This window comes from Protopterus annectens, chromosome 3.part0 (genome assembly GCF_019279795.1).
Source record: "Protopterus annectens isolate FY-2018-M chromosome 3.part0, PAN1.0, whole genome shotgun sequence".
Taxonomy (NCBI): Eukaryota; Metazoa; Chordata; order Ceratodontiformes; family Protopteridae; genus Protopterus; species Protopterus annectens.
In genome coordinates this window covers 1431393125-1431410019 of record NC_056731.1, presented here as the reverse complement: position 1 = coordinate 1431410019, position 16895 = coordinate 1431393125, and positions in this window count along the sequence as shown.

Below are 16895 nucleotides of genomic sequence, written 5' to 3'. Positions count from 1 at the left end.
CATACTAAGCATGCAATCAGCCATGAGGGACTTGGGCACCCAGATTGATAGCAACCTGACTTTTGACCACCATGTTGCCTCCAGTGTACGGAAGGCTTTCTACATGGCCCACCTCATAAGTAAGGGTATTTCATCCAGGAACAAGGAGGTCATAACATCCCTGTACTCCTCAGACCCATTATCGAGTACAATGCCCCCTTCGGCATGTACCTTGCCAAGCACATGCAGCAGCTGGAGAGACCACAGAGATTCCTGACTAGGAAAATCCAGGGTCTCAAACACCTATCATATACAGAGAAGCTAAAAGCCCTGTCCCTCTACTCAGTCTCACACTGACTGCTCAGAGTTGACCTGTGTTTGGCAGCCTTGACTGAGTTGCTGCATATCCATAAGTCAAACTCCACCCTGCAACCCGTACGCAAGGCTTCAACCTGGTCTGTGACATTAACAGAACATGTTAGCGGGAAAGACTTCCCCATCTATAGAATGGACTCCCTGTCCATGTCAAGCAGAGCACCTCTCTAGCCCTCTTTAAGAGTAACCTGGACAACTGGATGAGAAACAGAGACTACACCCCTGGGATACCACCTGTGTCCCTGCTGGACAGGGGAAAAAGGTGCTGACTTTGTGGGAACATGGGCAAAATTCTTGGCTGGGCTTATAAGGGCATCTGGGCCAATAGCCTAGTATCATCCTATGAACCTATGAAGCTATTATACCAATACCACACTTGGATTCAATAACTGTCCACAGTCTGTGGTTCACCACAAAGCTAGTTGGACAAAGGATGTGTAAGTCAGTCTTCACGTCTAACATCCACTGAAATCTAAGGCATCAGGCGAAAAAAATGAAAAATAAGTATATTTTAAGCAAGCACTGCACTTTAATTGTATTTAATTGAATTACTGCTACATTTTTGCTATTCGTGACTGCTTTTTACTCTGCACTTTGAAATTGTGTTTCATTGCCTTATATGGCATAGGCTAGATTCAGACCTGCTAAGTCTACACTGTTTGGTATCACTGCGCTCTTAAACCAGAGATCCTTCACTAAGAGGGCCTCCCTGCACCCTTGTGGCAGAATTGTCTAGAAGAAAACCAATATCTGCTGAAACAAAAACCACCAAAGAGAAAAACAGGAACTGGATGCACTCGAGTTTATTCTGGTACCTCGGCTTACACAGCCTTCAAAGGAATAACCTTCCACAGCAAATGCATCTTTTTATATACAAAATTCCTTAATTAATTAATTGAATGATTGTGCAATTACATCATTCACACTGTTTCAGAAAAAGGGACCATACATTTAAATACTGATACATGGACAAAAGGGAATATTTATACTGAGACAAAGTATATAATACACAAAAACAAAGTTTTAAATAAATACCAATGCCTCACAATTCAAATAGTCAAGTTCATTTCCAAATTTAAGCCTTTTGGTTTTAAGGTACCAAAATTTAAAATGAACATACTTTCCAATTTTAACAGCTTCTGTAAAAAATTCCCAGTATTATAAGTATCAGGTCTAGCCAAGGCACAAAAGAACAAGGAATCCAACTCCCCATTATGTGAATTGTTGAAATGCTCAGAAACTGGGCTTTCCATCCTGCCATTTCTAATATCACCCATGTGTTCCATAATCCTTAGCTTTAAATGACGTTTAGTTTGCCCTATATAATATTTGGGTGGAGTACACCCACAACCAATTAAGTAAACCACCCCACAAGATTTACAATTAAATGTATCCAAAGCTTGATATTTTATGCCATTTATGCAACTACCTGTCAAATTCATGACTTTTGAACAAATTCTACATTTACCACACTTGAACATACCTTTTTGGGATGAAATCCTATGCTGCATGTTCACCCTAGCTTTTGATTTAAACTTCAACTTTTTTTTTAAATTAGCATACCTACCAAATGAAAAGCATACTCTATTGGGAAATAAATGGCCTATTTCGTCATTCTGACAAACAATCGGCCAGAGAAAGTCTACTATGTCCTTCAGAATGGGAGAGAATAACGAATACTTGTTGACTAGAAAAATTCTACTCTCATCATTCAAAAGGAATTTATTCACCCTATTGTCAAAAGTTTTATGCTTATTCCTTATGAATGAATCAGGACTAAGTAGTCTGTCCCTGCTATTCTTAATAGAAATCTCAGAATAACCTCTTTCCAAAAGCCTATTTCCAACCATCTTAAATTCAAATTCCAATAACTTACTATCTGAAGTATGCTCAAAAGTGCGTTTAAACTCCCCATAAGGAAGTGCTTCAATCAGATGTTTTGGGTGAGCACTGGTTGCATGTAGAAAATTGTTAGTTGCAGTAACTTTTCTGTAAGGTCTATATTGCACTTTATTATTCGTATCCACATATAACAGAATATCTAAGAACTGAATAGTACTTTTATTCAAAACATAAGTAAATTCAAGACCAAATCTATTATTATGTAAACTGGCAACAAAACCATCAAATTCCATAATATTGCCAGTACATACAAAAATCAAATAGTCAATATATCTATAATAAAGTGCAACATTTTTCTGAAAAAATTCCAGCCTATACAGAAAGTTAATTTCAAAAAAGGACATAAATAATATCGCATAACTTGGGGCAAAATTAGCACCCATTGCGGTGCCTTCTTTTTGCAAGAATATCTTATCCTCACAACAAAAATAATTATGAGTCAATACAAATTCTAACAATGAAATAATAAATGAAGTACGTGGGCCCTCCCCCAAAATATTGTAAATAGCCTCCAAACCAAATCTAGTTCTAATGCTTGTATAAAGGGCCTTAACATCCACAGTAGCCCAGTAACAGTTGTTATCCCATTGCATATTCTTAACCTTGATACAGAAATCATTTGTGTTCCTGATGTGTGAAGAAACATTGACCAATTCTTTCTTAAGAAGACTATCCAACAATATACCAATATGTTCAAGAAACCCTCCACAACAAGATACTATCGGGCGACCAGGAGGGTCATAGAGATTCTTGTGTATCTTGGGTAGGGCATAAAAACTAGGATCTCTTGGATTAACAATGTAAAGTCTTTTAACATCTTTACTAGTTAGAAAGCCTAGTCTCTCGCCCCTCTCCAGTAGTTCTAAAAGGGCTCTGTTGAATTCTGAAACAGGATTACTCGATAGCTCAACATAGACTTGTTCATCTGATAGTAAATCATACACCATCTTTAAGTAGTGTGCTCTAGCCATAATTACCCAGTTCCCTCCTTTGTCTGCCTGACAAAAAGCATACTTATCACATACAAGTTGCATAGCTTTCAAAGCACTCCATTCATTTTTAGTAAGATTGAATGCGAAATACTTCTCCATAAACATTCTGTATTCAGTTTCTACTTTCTTAAGTAGAACATTCTCAAAAGCTTTCAAAGTAGCAGAATTTTTGGGTGGACAAAAGGAACTCTGGGTTGGTAAAACAGGAACTTCAAGTCTACCATAACCTGTCATAAAACGCCCAGAATCAACTGCACACGATTCTAAATCAAATTCAGATACACCCATGCCCCCCTCCAGTAGACCAAAAGTGTCTAAATCATAATCATATACAGAAAGGTCAAGCAAAGGATCAGAAGAGAATGACAAATCATCAGAAGCAGTACAATAATCAGTACAATTATCAGAAGTATTCACAATATTAGTTTCAGCATTATTCAAATTACTAAATATATCAGTGGTGTGACATTTCTTATTTTCAAAAAAAGCTTTTAGATACAATTTCCTACAAAAACGCTTTATATCAATTAATAAATCAGAAAGAGCTGGTATTTTTGTAGGCACAAACTTGCTTCCCTTTAACAATACCTGCTCCATATCTGAAGTGACCAAAAAATCACTTAAATTGACAATATGTGTAGGACTATGTAAAGCATTTGAAAAATCAGAGTGTCCCAACCTGAAAGTCTGTCTAAACACAGTCGAAACATGCCCTCTTTCAATATCTTCTGTTGCGACCCTTGCTTCTTGATTTGCGTTTACTGCCTTGACGAAAGTTCCAATTCACTTGCTCTTCCATCTCTGACTGACCGCTGGCGTCTTCCGTGTTCTCCATTCTTTCAAACGATACACTTTTCCTACTAGTACCCGTATCAGAAGATGAAACAGACGAGTCTCTCACAGATCTGGAAAGCTCCCTCCACTCTTCCGGTCTGGGACATACCATTTTTGCGTTTACGTTGCCACAGGTAAACAGTCTCCTTTCTAAAATCATTGATGTCCCTATTTAATTTATTCTTCTTTCTTGAAACTACTTCAGTTTCAAATTTACCAGTCTCTGTTTTAACGCCCTTCATAGCAGCACGAAAAACTTCATTGGGAAATTCTGTGAATAAACTTTCCTCCACCTCCGCAATCTGAAGTTGGATCGCCCCCAAGTTCTTTCGGTTACGTCGAATGAGTATCTTTAACCAACTTAAAGAACACTGTAAAGATGCAGCCTTGCACTCTTCAAGGAATTCACTCTCACTCTCCGTAAATTTAAAAGCAGGTAGTTTGTCCACCCGAAGTCCACTAGGTGTAATCGACAAACTAACATACTTTTCTAACAGTCTAGTGTCATAGAATAAAGAGGTTTCTTTGAACCTTAATTTCTTGAGTTCATCGAACCTCTTATCACGATCTCCACATACAGGGTGCACTCCACCTAAATATTATATAGGGCAAACTAAACGTCAGTTAAAGCTAAGGATTATGGAACACATGGGTGATATTAGAAATGGCAGGATGGAAAGCCCAGTTTCTGAGCATTTCAACAATTCACACAAGGGTGAATTGGATACCTTGTTCTTTTGTGCCTTGGCTAGACCTGTTACTTATAATACTGGGAATTTTTTACAGAAGCTGTTAAAATTGGAAAGTATGTTCATTTTAAATTTTGGTACCTTAAAACCAAAAGGCTTAAATTTGGAAATGAACTTGACTATTTGAATTGTGAGGCATTGGTATTTATTTAAAACTTTGTTTTTGTGTATTATATACTTTGTCTCAGTATAAATATTCCCTTTTGTCCATGTATCAGTATTTAAATGTATGGTCCCTTTTTCTGAAACAGTGTGAATGATGTAATTGCACAATCATTCAATTAATTAATTAAGGAATTTTGTATATAAAAAGATGCATTTGCTGTGGAAGGTTATTCCTTTGAAGGCTGTGTAAGCCGAGGTACCAGAATAAACTCGAGTGCATCCAGTTCCTGTTTTTCTCTTTGGTGGTTTTTGTTGCAGAATTGTCTAGCTCAGGACCCATTTGAGTTGGGGACTGCTGGAGAAAGTCTCAGTTTGGGTCTTTCCCATTGGTAGCTGTGTTAAAACTGTTTAAATTTGCCTGTATATAAGCCTCATGTTTGCATGGGTTTGCACTTAGTTTACTGGAGCTGCTCAATTTTTGGCAACTTTAGCTAGAGGTCTAGAGTGCATCTGCAATGAAATCCAAGGCATCCACTTAAAAAAAAAAACTAAAAAATAAGTACACTTAAGCCACCAATGCGCTTTGTTAACTGTATTTAATTGAACTGCTGCTTTATTTTTGCTGTTTGTGAATAAGTCCAGCTATCCCACTTCCTTCCCAAATACCATATTCAGAAAGATCCTTCCACAATAGACATGCAGCTTCCCATCATTTCTCCTGCCAGCTTGATTCATATGTGCATCTTGAGGTAATGTAGCAATTGCTTCATGTACACTGACAAACATTTACTCCTAAAGCAAACTAACACCCTATGTGAGAAATGCAAAATCACTGTGGAACTGGAATCAATTCTCTCACATAAAAATAAACTCGACAGCAAACATGTTGTCAGCACACACACTTCAGCTCTCATGCAAACCTCACCTCTCACACAAAATAAGATCATGACATATAAACCCACATATGTGGAGGTACTCACTAATAGCCTACCAAAAGAACAGAGACCTCCCAAATGCATACCACCCATGCTCACCACCACTAAGCATAAAGAAACCACTACTCATATAAACATACACATCCGTGTCTCAACAAATAAACCCCTAAGGCAAAACACATTAAATGTCTTAGTCATAGATGACTCCATAGTGAGACACACAGATTTCCCCCTCACCAGACTGGACAAGGAGAAGGTCACGGTCTACTGCCTATCAGGTACCAGGATCCGCAAATCACGCTTGCATTCAAGTCACTCAAACAAGTACCATTATGACTCTGTCATAGTCCATGTTGGAGTGAATGACTTCAGATATACCTCTCAGGACTATTTGAAGAGAGACATGATGGAACTCTCTGATTATGTGTTCCAGACAGGTATGCCCCTAGCCTTAAGCAGTAGTCTACTCTCACCCAGGATGATGCCACAATATAAACAAAAAATGATTGACTTCAACAATTGGCTCAGATTCTGGTGTCAGTCCAGGGGGATCCAGTATCTGTCAGCCTGGGAAGATATGATAGACAGACCACGCTGCTTTGCTAGAGATGGTTTGCACCTGTTCTCCCTAGGCTTTTGGATACTGGCAAAGGCTTTTGCCTCCCCATAGTGTCTTTTTAGGCAAAGTCAAAGCGTAATAAAATATAATTGAGACAAACTCAGGGTTGTGCTGCTTGATGCTAGGAGTTTAAACACAAAACTGCACTCCCTGGAAGCACCCTTCACCTTGGAGGATGCTGATGTCTGTGCAGTTACTGAGACAAGGTTCAAGGTCACTGACATCACCCCAGCCTTGCAAGGCTACAATGCCTTCCACAAGTTCAGACCTCAAAATGAGTGTGACAGAACCGAAGGTGGTGGTTTATCAATCTTCATTAAAAACAAATAAACTTCGAGACTGGTAAAACAGCATAACTCTCTCACATTACCCCATGTCCAGTTAACTATTGGGAAAGTGTCATACCACATCATTGCTAGCTATAGGTCCCTGAACAGGAACAAGGATTTGCACACTACCTACCTTGCTTTATTGGCATCCCTCGCTATACAGCCCAACACCTCAGTCATAGGAGATTTCAACTATCCTTCCATAAACTGGGGGACATACACAAGCAAAAATATGCTCACTCACAGATTTCTGGACTTTGTTAACACAAATGCTCTGAAACAGATACTCTGCACCCCCACTAGGGGGTCTAATTTTCTGGACATAGCTCTCACCAACATAGGGGGGGGGTCACTGTACTTCCCCATGTGTGATGCCCTCCCTGGTTAGGTCAGACCACAAATCAGTCTCGTTTGAAGTAATTACTAGAACTGACACCCTTATAGGAAAAAAAATTACAAAAGCTTCACCAAAGCTAACTACAGCATAGTATGTGATGGTATAAAAAGCTTCATAACACCCACAATCACAGACACCAATGATCAATATGCAGAAGTGTACGCAAATGCCTTGTACAAACACTTAAGTGATTCCAAAAGACAGAAGAGGTCACTTAAGCTTAATCATTTGTGAACTGAGGGGGTGGAGCTAGGAACTAAACATTCTATTGAAGGGATAAAATAAAACATTTCAGAGCTTTACTGGAAAGGCTCACCCAGACTCTGCTACATTTTGCTGTGAGGGAAATGTTGGTTTGCTGTTTATGTGTCGTATTTTGTATTAGTTTATTGACTTTTTATATTTTGAGTGCTGTGATTTGTTTTCTTTACCTTGTGTTTTGCTTGTGTTCTGCTTTTAACTGCATATTAAAACTTCAAAAGACACCACAGTTCTGTCTCTTGTGAGTCAGGCAGACATTTTTCAAATACCACTGTCTTTCTAGTTGCCTGCCTCTTATGTTAATTTGACCGTATATCTCATTTCCTCTCTGCTTTCACTGGCTTGTGCGAGTAAGCACAAAATTATCATTTTGTGAAATCACTCTCCTTCAACTATTTAAATTTACTGACCATTCTACTGTATTCCATAGTACCAGAATACAAAAGTGATCACCCCCTTTCAATCTATCTTGCTGTTTTAAAAATAGTGACTCTCCCCTAAAATTACATTTTAGACAGGTAAAACTTAAGTTACCTACTTTCACATCTCACTTCTCTAGTGCACAGTGAAGTGTTTAGGATAAACCATTTTTTTTCATCTTACCTTTAAGCATCCCTGTGACTAGCACTTGCCCTAATACCTGCTGGAAAGCACCAGAAAGCCTTAAACTGATAAAAGCACTCAACTCTCCTTATTAATAAGGATAAATTTATCATAGGCACTAAACAGCCTATAATTGCAAAGTACCTTGCTAAGGTAAGGGAAAAGAGCTCCTGTACTTTTCAAAAAAAAGCACCAAACCAGGCATGTCCAAGGGTCAGTTTCCATTGATTTCTCCTGTCCACCTGGTGAATCTGGGCATAATGGAGCAATGCAGCAATTGCCTCATGTACATAGACAATCCTCTCCTCCTACCACCCAACATTACAACCTGTGAGAGATGCACTTACATAGCCAAATTGGAAGCAAAGCTCTCTCCACCCAAGATTGTGCAAGACAGTCAAGAGGAGAAGGTTAACACCCACACTACACCTCAAGCAACACATAGCCCTTCTAAACTCACACCACCAACACCCACACATAGCAACACTAAATCCACATATGCGATGCCCCTTAACTGTAACCTGCCCAAGCAACAAGGACCTTCGAAGCTGAAACGCAAACAAACACCAATCACAACCAAAGTGTCACATACTCACAACACCAGTGTGCCACCCAGCAACAGCCCCTAAGGCAAGACGACGTACCTAACACTTTAGTCATAGATGACTCTATAGTCAGGCACACTGCTGTCCCACTCACCAGGTTGAACAAGGAGAAAATTACAGTGAGCTGCCTGTCGGGTGCCAGGATCCGCCACATAACTTATGCACTCAAGTCAATCCACAACAAGTACAAATATGACTGTGTCTTTATCCATGTTGGAGTGAATGACTTGAGACATACCTCCCTGGACTACATGAAAAGAGACATGGAAGAGCTCTCAGATCATGCAGCCCAGGCAGGTATGACCCTAGCCCTGAGTAATCATGCGGCCCAGGCAGGTATGACCCTAGCCCTGAGTAGCATCCTGCCTTCGCCCAGAATGATACCACAATATAAGGACAAAATGATTGACTTCAACAATTGGCTAAGCTTCTGGCGTCTTTCAAAGGGGATCCAGTATCTGTCTGCCTGGGACAACATGATCGACAGACCACAAAGCTTTTCCAGAGATGGTCTGCACCTGTCACCCCTGGGATTCATGTTACTGGCTAAAGTTCTTGCCACCCTTATAGTGCCTTCTTTAGACAAAGTTCAAAGGACAAAATCACCACCGTAACAGGTACAAGCATGCAAAATCTGAAGGTAATGCTACTCGGTGCTAGAAGTCTAAACTCAAAATGCACTCTCTCGAGGCACTCCCAAAAATGGAGAACATCGATATCTGTGCAGTAACAGACCTGGTTCAAGGCTCCACAGAGCCCCCCCTGCAATACCAGGCTACAACTCTTACCACACTTTTCGGCCACCAAACCAGGATCGAAACACTAAAGGTGGAGGAGTGTCCATATTCACCAAGGATATTCACACCACCAGGTTAGTTGCCCAACACAATGCGTCTGAAATTCTACAGGTGCAACTAACACTAGGTAAGACTGCAATCAAAATTGTAGCTTGCTACAGATCCCCCACCAGGCACCAAGATTCTCACTACAACTTTCTAAACATACTGGAAAATATTAATATACAACCAAACACCCTAATACTAGGTGATTTCAACTACCCTGCCATTAACTGGGAAAACTACTCGTGTACCAACACCTTTGCCCAACAGTTCTTGGAATTCATAAATTCCAATGCCCTGGATCAACTAATCCATAGTCTCACCAGGGGCTCCAATATCCTAGACCTGGTCATTACCAACATGGGAAATCGATGCTCCACACCTATGGTCACCCGTTCGTTGGTCAGGTCAGACCATAAGCTAATCACCCTTAACATCCACATCCCACCCCCACCCCCCAGTAAGGAAACCTCCATATAAAACTTCTCCAAAGCCAACTTCATGCTACTCAAGTCAGAAGTTACAAACTTCATGACACCCATGCAGAAGGGAACTGAAAGTTTGACTGCTGAGTTCTACACTAAGGCACTGTACGAGCACATCCACTCATGCATGAATCGTGCCATCCCAAATAGAACCAAGATGTTCTTCTCCAAAAAAAGGAAGCCAATCTGGTGGTCCCCTGCCATAAACAAACTTTACAACAAAAGGAAGAAACTGTTGCAGAAAACAGGAAAATCCCAGGATGCAAAAAACTTTCTTACCAGCCTCTGTAAGAAGCTGAGATCCCTCATAAAATCCACCAAAGCTAGTTACGAAAATAAAATTGCCAAAGATTCCAAAGATAACCACAAGGCATTCTATAACTATGTCAAAAATCTAAATGGCAATGCTCAGATCTGCTCTGAGCTACAACAGAATGGCATTAAATATACTGATCCCAAGGATATTGCCAATATCCTGGCAGATTGATTCAGTGCCAACTTCACCCCCCCCACCCCACCCCCTAAATGGCTCATTTCAATACCGGAAGATTGCCAAATTCCAGTAATAATGGCCACACAAGTAAAATACGCACTCTCCAAAGATAAGAATATAGCATCCATGGGACCAGATGACATCCCGGGTTGTGTACTACAGGAACTACAAAATGAACTGGCACCTCACCTAAGTGTCATGTTTAATCATACCCTCACCTCAGGCTTCATGCCCACTGAGTGGCACACAGCTATAGTTTTCCCACTCCACAAGGGGGGATCCACCTTGGATCCCGGGAACTACCGCCCCATCAGTCTGATGAGCCTGATCTGCAAGGCCATGGAACGTATTATCATAACAAAGACATTTGCAACCTTAAAACACTAGACCCCACCCAGTTTGGGTTCGTGGAGGGCCGATCTTGTCTCCTGAACCTGATTGACTTCTTCGAATCAGTCTCCAGAGCCGTGGACGAGGGTAAGACAGTCCACACAGCTTATCTGGACCTCGCCAAGGCCTTTGACACCATCCCCCACTCTGGAATCATAGATAAACTTACTAAGCTGGGCATTAATCCCTACGTCACTCGATGGGTTGCCAACTGGGTAACTGACAGAACCCACATTGTAAAAGAAGCTGGCTCAAAATCCAGCTCCAGACAAGTGATAAGTGGAGTACCTCAGGGTTCAGTCCTGGGACCTCTCTTGTTTGGCATCTACTTCTCTGAAGTACAGGCCAACACTAAGTGCCTCTGGCTAACAAAGTTCGCAGATGACTGCAAACTGGGAGCCATTACTGAATCCCCAAATTATGTCGATACTCTACAAAAGGGCCTTACAGAAACAGATGCTTGGTGCCAGAGCCATGGGTTCAAGCTCAATGCCAAGAAATGTATAGTTATCCCCTTTGGGAAAGAACATGTACCCGTGAATTACCACATAGGTGGCAGTACACTAATCACCGAAAGTGTGATAAGAGACTTAGGGACACAAGTGGGCAGTGGTCTCACCTTCAATAACCACATGACCACAACAGTCAGGAAATCCTTCTATGGGGCACACCTCATCACTAAGGGTTTTTCATCCAGAAAAAAGGAGGTCATTGTCCCACTGCACTCATCCCTCATTAGACCCATTATAGAATACAACGCCTCATTTGGTATGTACCTCTCCAGACATCTGCAACAACTGGAAAGGCTGCAGACACACCTCACTAAAAGAATCACAGGCCTAAAGCAGATGCCCTATGCTGACCACCTTAAAAAACTCCAGATATACTCTGTCGCATATCGTCTACTCCGAGGCGATCTCTGCTTAACATACAAGGCCATGTCGAACCCAGAGCTATTGGACATGCTACACTTAAAGAAATCCCAATCCCACAGAGCCACACGCTCCAGGGATCTAAACCTTTTCATCACAATAAACAAAACATGCTGAAGGGATAGGTTCCTGACCCAGAGACTCCCCAGACTCTGGAATAGACTGCCCATACATGTCAAGCAGAGTGCCTCTTTGGCCCTCTTCAAAAGGAACCTTGATGATTGGATGGGAGAAAAGAAATTCACCCTGGGGATCATGTCAGTCGCCCTGCTAGACAGGGGTCCAGGGAAGTAAATAGTGTGGGAAGAAATAGCCAGGGAATTGTTATGGCTAGGCTTGTATAGGCCCTAGGGCTGATAGCCTAGTACCAACCTATGAACCTATGATGTACCTGACCTGATCAAAACCAGTTCTTCCCATAAAAACAAGCCACTGTGGTGAATTACTATAATCAGATCATTAAACAAGAGGAAAAAGCTGCTAACTGCAGAGGAAGATTCCCTCCTAAGCCTAAACAGGAAACACAGAAATCTTATAAAGTCTTCTAAAGCAAATTATGAAACTAAAATTACATCTCTAGCCAAGGATAATCATAAGGCATTATTTAACTATTTCCAAAGTCTAAAAAGAAATGCTCAGCTATGTGCCAAACTGGTTGTAGATGGGATCATTCATACTACACTGGAAGATATCGCCAACCTGCTAGCTGACAGATTTATCCCAAACTTCACACACCCCCATCCTCAGCTACCATATCCCAAAGCATATCTGACACCAGTCCTCTGTCTAGTATCTCTAGAGAACAGGTCATCTCTTTGTTTGACAAAATCAAAAACATGGCCTCTATGGGGCCAGATAATATCCCATGTTGTTTACTACACAATCTAAAGCAAGACCTAGTGGACCTACTTGTCATTCTCTTTAATCATAGCTTGAGAACTGGCTATGTTTCTGCAAAATGGAGAACAGCAACAGTAATCTCCCTGCACAAAGACGGGCCATAAACTGACCCTGGGAACTATAGACCCATAAAGTCTAACCAGCCTAATCTGCAAAGAATTATCATGGACCTTATCAACACGGAAATAGGCAACCTCCAAGCACTGGACCCAACCCAGTTTGGCTTTGTTAAGGGTAGATTATGCTTATTAATCCTGGTAGACTTCTTTGAGAGTGTCACCAAAGCCACAGATGAAGGTAAGACAATGTACACAGCCTATCTTGACCTTGCCAAGACTTTTGATACAATTTCCCAATCTGGCATCATTCAGAACCTCTCCCAGATAGCAATTAACCCTTATGTTACTAGATGGGTAGCCAATTGGTTAATCAACAGATATCGATGTTCTCCACCTCCACCAGTAGACCCATCACCAGTGGATTACCACATGGGTCTGTGCTGGGCCCCTTACTGTCTGCATCTATTTCTCAGAAGTCCAGGCCAAATTAGAAGATGGGCTTTGGCTCACCAAGTTTGCTGATTATTGCAAACTGGCACCAATCATTGAATCACCCAATTATGTCAAAATATTACAAGAAGGGCTAACACAAACAAATGATTGGTGTCAAAGCCACAGCCTACAACTAAATGCAAAAAAATGCATTATTATTATTCCCTTTGTCAAAACGGAATTCCCTACAAATTATAATACTGACAGCACCCCTCTGAGTTCCAACCCACTGGTGCGAGACTTTGGAACACAGGTTGATAGCAACCTGAACTTTAACCACCAAGTTTCCACAGTGGTAAAGAAAGCCTAATATGTAGTGCACCTCATAAGCAAGGGCATAGCATCCAGGTCAAGGGATGTTATAACTTCACTGTACTCAACCTCTATCAGACCACTGATAGAGTATAATGCAGCATTTTGCATGTACCTCACCAGGCACCTGCAGCAGCTGCAGAGAACTCAGTTTCTCAATAAGAAAATACAGGGACTCCAAACCATGACTTGCGTGGACAGGCAGAAAGCCCTGTCAATTTATTCTGTATCTTACAGGCTGCTGAGAGGTGACTTGTGCCTGGCCCATAGGGCAATCTCCAACCCTTCCCTAATGGAAATGGTGCACATCCTCAAGTCAAATGGCTCAAGAGTTGCTCACTCTAGGGATCTCATACTAGCTTGTGACATTAACAGATCATGCTGGAGAGCAGATGCATCTCCTAGAGACTGCCGCTTCTCTGGAAAAGACTCCCTATTCATGTAAACAGAGCTCCTAACTGACCCTATTCAAATACAACCTAGATAACTGGATGGGAGACCACAAATACTTCCCTGGGGTGGCAGCCATGTCCCACATGGACAGGGGTGCTGGTGCTGATCACAGACCTCCTCTGTTCATAAAGTCATTCTGTGAACTACCCAAAAAGAACAAATGAGGACAATTGGGATGAACATGGCTAGGCTTGTAAAGGGTCCAGGGCTGCTAGCCTAGTAACCTCCTATGAACCTATGAGACTTAAATAATGAACAGGAAAGGGCCTAGCACAGAGTCTTGAGGTACAGACCTGTTCACTGGACTCTAGATATAGGTCACCTCACAAAATTCAACATATTTATCCATGATGTATGTAATCCAGTGATCTACCCACTTGGTAATATAGGTGTTTATGGCCACTTATGGCAGTTTTTTAGTAATACTTGATTGTGGATTTGTGTCAAATGGCTTGGACAGGTCAAGTTACACAGGATGATGGTATTGTCATCATGCATGTCATTACTGACCTTCTTGAGGACACTGAACAGATGTAATAGACATAACGTAGCCAGAACAAATCACTCATGGGTTTGGTACACTGCTGGGAACTTACCTGTGTCCTGTTAGAAAAGGTCCACGATGACAGGTTGGTGTACCTCACAGATGAGGAAAGTCAGGATGGGTCTATAACTCCATGCATAACGTGATAGTCACACCCAGTCAGGACGACACATGTTGACATACACCCTTCTATGGGAACATAGTCTGGAAGCTGTGTTGAAATATGGATACAAATGTGTCTAGTAGATCATATTCTGAGTCATGCTATAGGCAAACTATGATGTTGTCAGGGCTTTAACTCTGTTTTATTAGCTGTAGAGTGTGCACAGATGAGCTGCCATCCTTAGGATAAAAACTGAGTAAGGTTTGCATGTATACTTTGACTGATGGCCAGTGGTGACAGGGGAGTGATGTTTGAGACAAACTGTCAGGTAGCAAATTATCTATTTCCTATAGATGGGTATGTCTGGTGCCATCCACATACAGATCTGTGCTTAGTTTTGTATTGCCCTTAACATTTCATATTTATTGGAGTAAATGATTTGTGAAAAGACCTCCAAACATATCCTTGGTTATTTACCACATACCACACACCAGTACTATGCACACAGTTGTAAAACTGTACCAATGTTATGTAAGTACGCTAAGTGCAAAACATATGCCTGTATGTGTTTCATGGGCAAGTTGTGTTTGAACAGCCTGATGCCATATCAGCACACATTAGAGATCAGATGCTTGTGGCTCATGCTGAACAATTCCTGACACAAATAACAGTAGTCACACAATGGTGCTGCTGACCAGGTCTATATAAGTTAAATGAACTACCATTTAAGCAGATACCTTTTCATCTAACCTTTTTAAGCAAACATCCTATTTGTTGACGACTTTAATTATTGAATGACACTAGACCAAACTGTTTTACTTGGCCACCCAACAAACTTCAGCTGTGACATCACTGAACAATCCCGAAAAATGGGAATACTTAAAATGTTTTAACACTATTTTAAAATTTAAAACTGAACATTCTTTAAAAAAATTAATTAAATAAAAATAAAAAGAAACAGTACTACTATTTTTAATTGTAATACATTCTACAGATTTAATTACTATAAAACTTGGAAGACAGGACTCTTGGAAGTAGACGTAGGCTAAATAATTAACTTAAAAATATCAATCACTTTTTCTCCTTCACTTTTGCAGGGCGCCTATGCCCCCTGTATCCCCATACCCCCCTCAAATTAAATATACCAACTCAGAGATCATACTACGTTGATGAAACAAGGAAACTAGGCACAGACTATGAATATTTATGCAGCCGTCAATATGAATACTAATTAACTACCACAGCTTGGTACCCTCAGGGTAACAAAAGGTAAGAGGCACACTCTGAAGTACCGCTACTTCTCCCTCACTACATTGTTGCTTGTAGTCCATTTTAGTTCTCTGACATTCATTAGTTCTTTCGTTGAATTTGTAATTCCTGCTTCGGTTGCTTTCTCTGCTTCTCTAAAATGATTCCTTCCCCCTCCTGCCATTATGCTCCCAAACATTTCATCTAACCTTATCAGTTTCCAAACCTCTCAGCCTTTGTGTTACCTCTGCCACTACAGTGTACCTCTTAAACCCCTGCATAACCTGCTCTCCTTTTAGGTCTTCATTCTTTCCTTACCTATCTTTCTTCTTCTTCTGCACAACGGTTAATCATATACCTTCTTTACTCACACAGCCATATCACCATTGCTATGATCGGAATATGCCTCACTGTGTATACAGAAATTTACCTATAATTTGCTTCATCCTCTTTTTCCCGTTCTTTATGCAACTCCATCATCTCTTGTCACATGGATCCATAGATTCATAGATTAGTACTAAGCTAATTGCCCTTGTGAGCCATTTTAAGCTTAGCCAATTATCCCTTGTCAGACTCAAACCCTGCACCTTGTGTTTGTAAGGCAAACACCTTAACCATTAGGCCACCCTCCCAACCCCATCTGGCACATTTTCTTCTTCCTCTATTCTGTTAATCATGTCTGATAAATATTTCCTTACATGCATTTCTATCTGATTGTAATAATCAATAGAGAAACACATGGACTGACTGTTTTAGATTTTTTCATGTGTCTGATCACTGCTGCTACCTCCCACATCTCCCACATGCTCACCTCTTTATGCATTTTTGTCTTGTCATCTTTACCATGTTCTGGCCTTTTCCATTCCTCAGACTTTGCAATCTGATTCACTTTGTGTAGATAAAACCACCTAGAATTTCATATTCCTTATTTTTGGTAGCCTTCATACCTCTCTGTGTTTC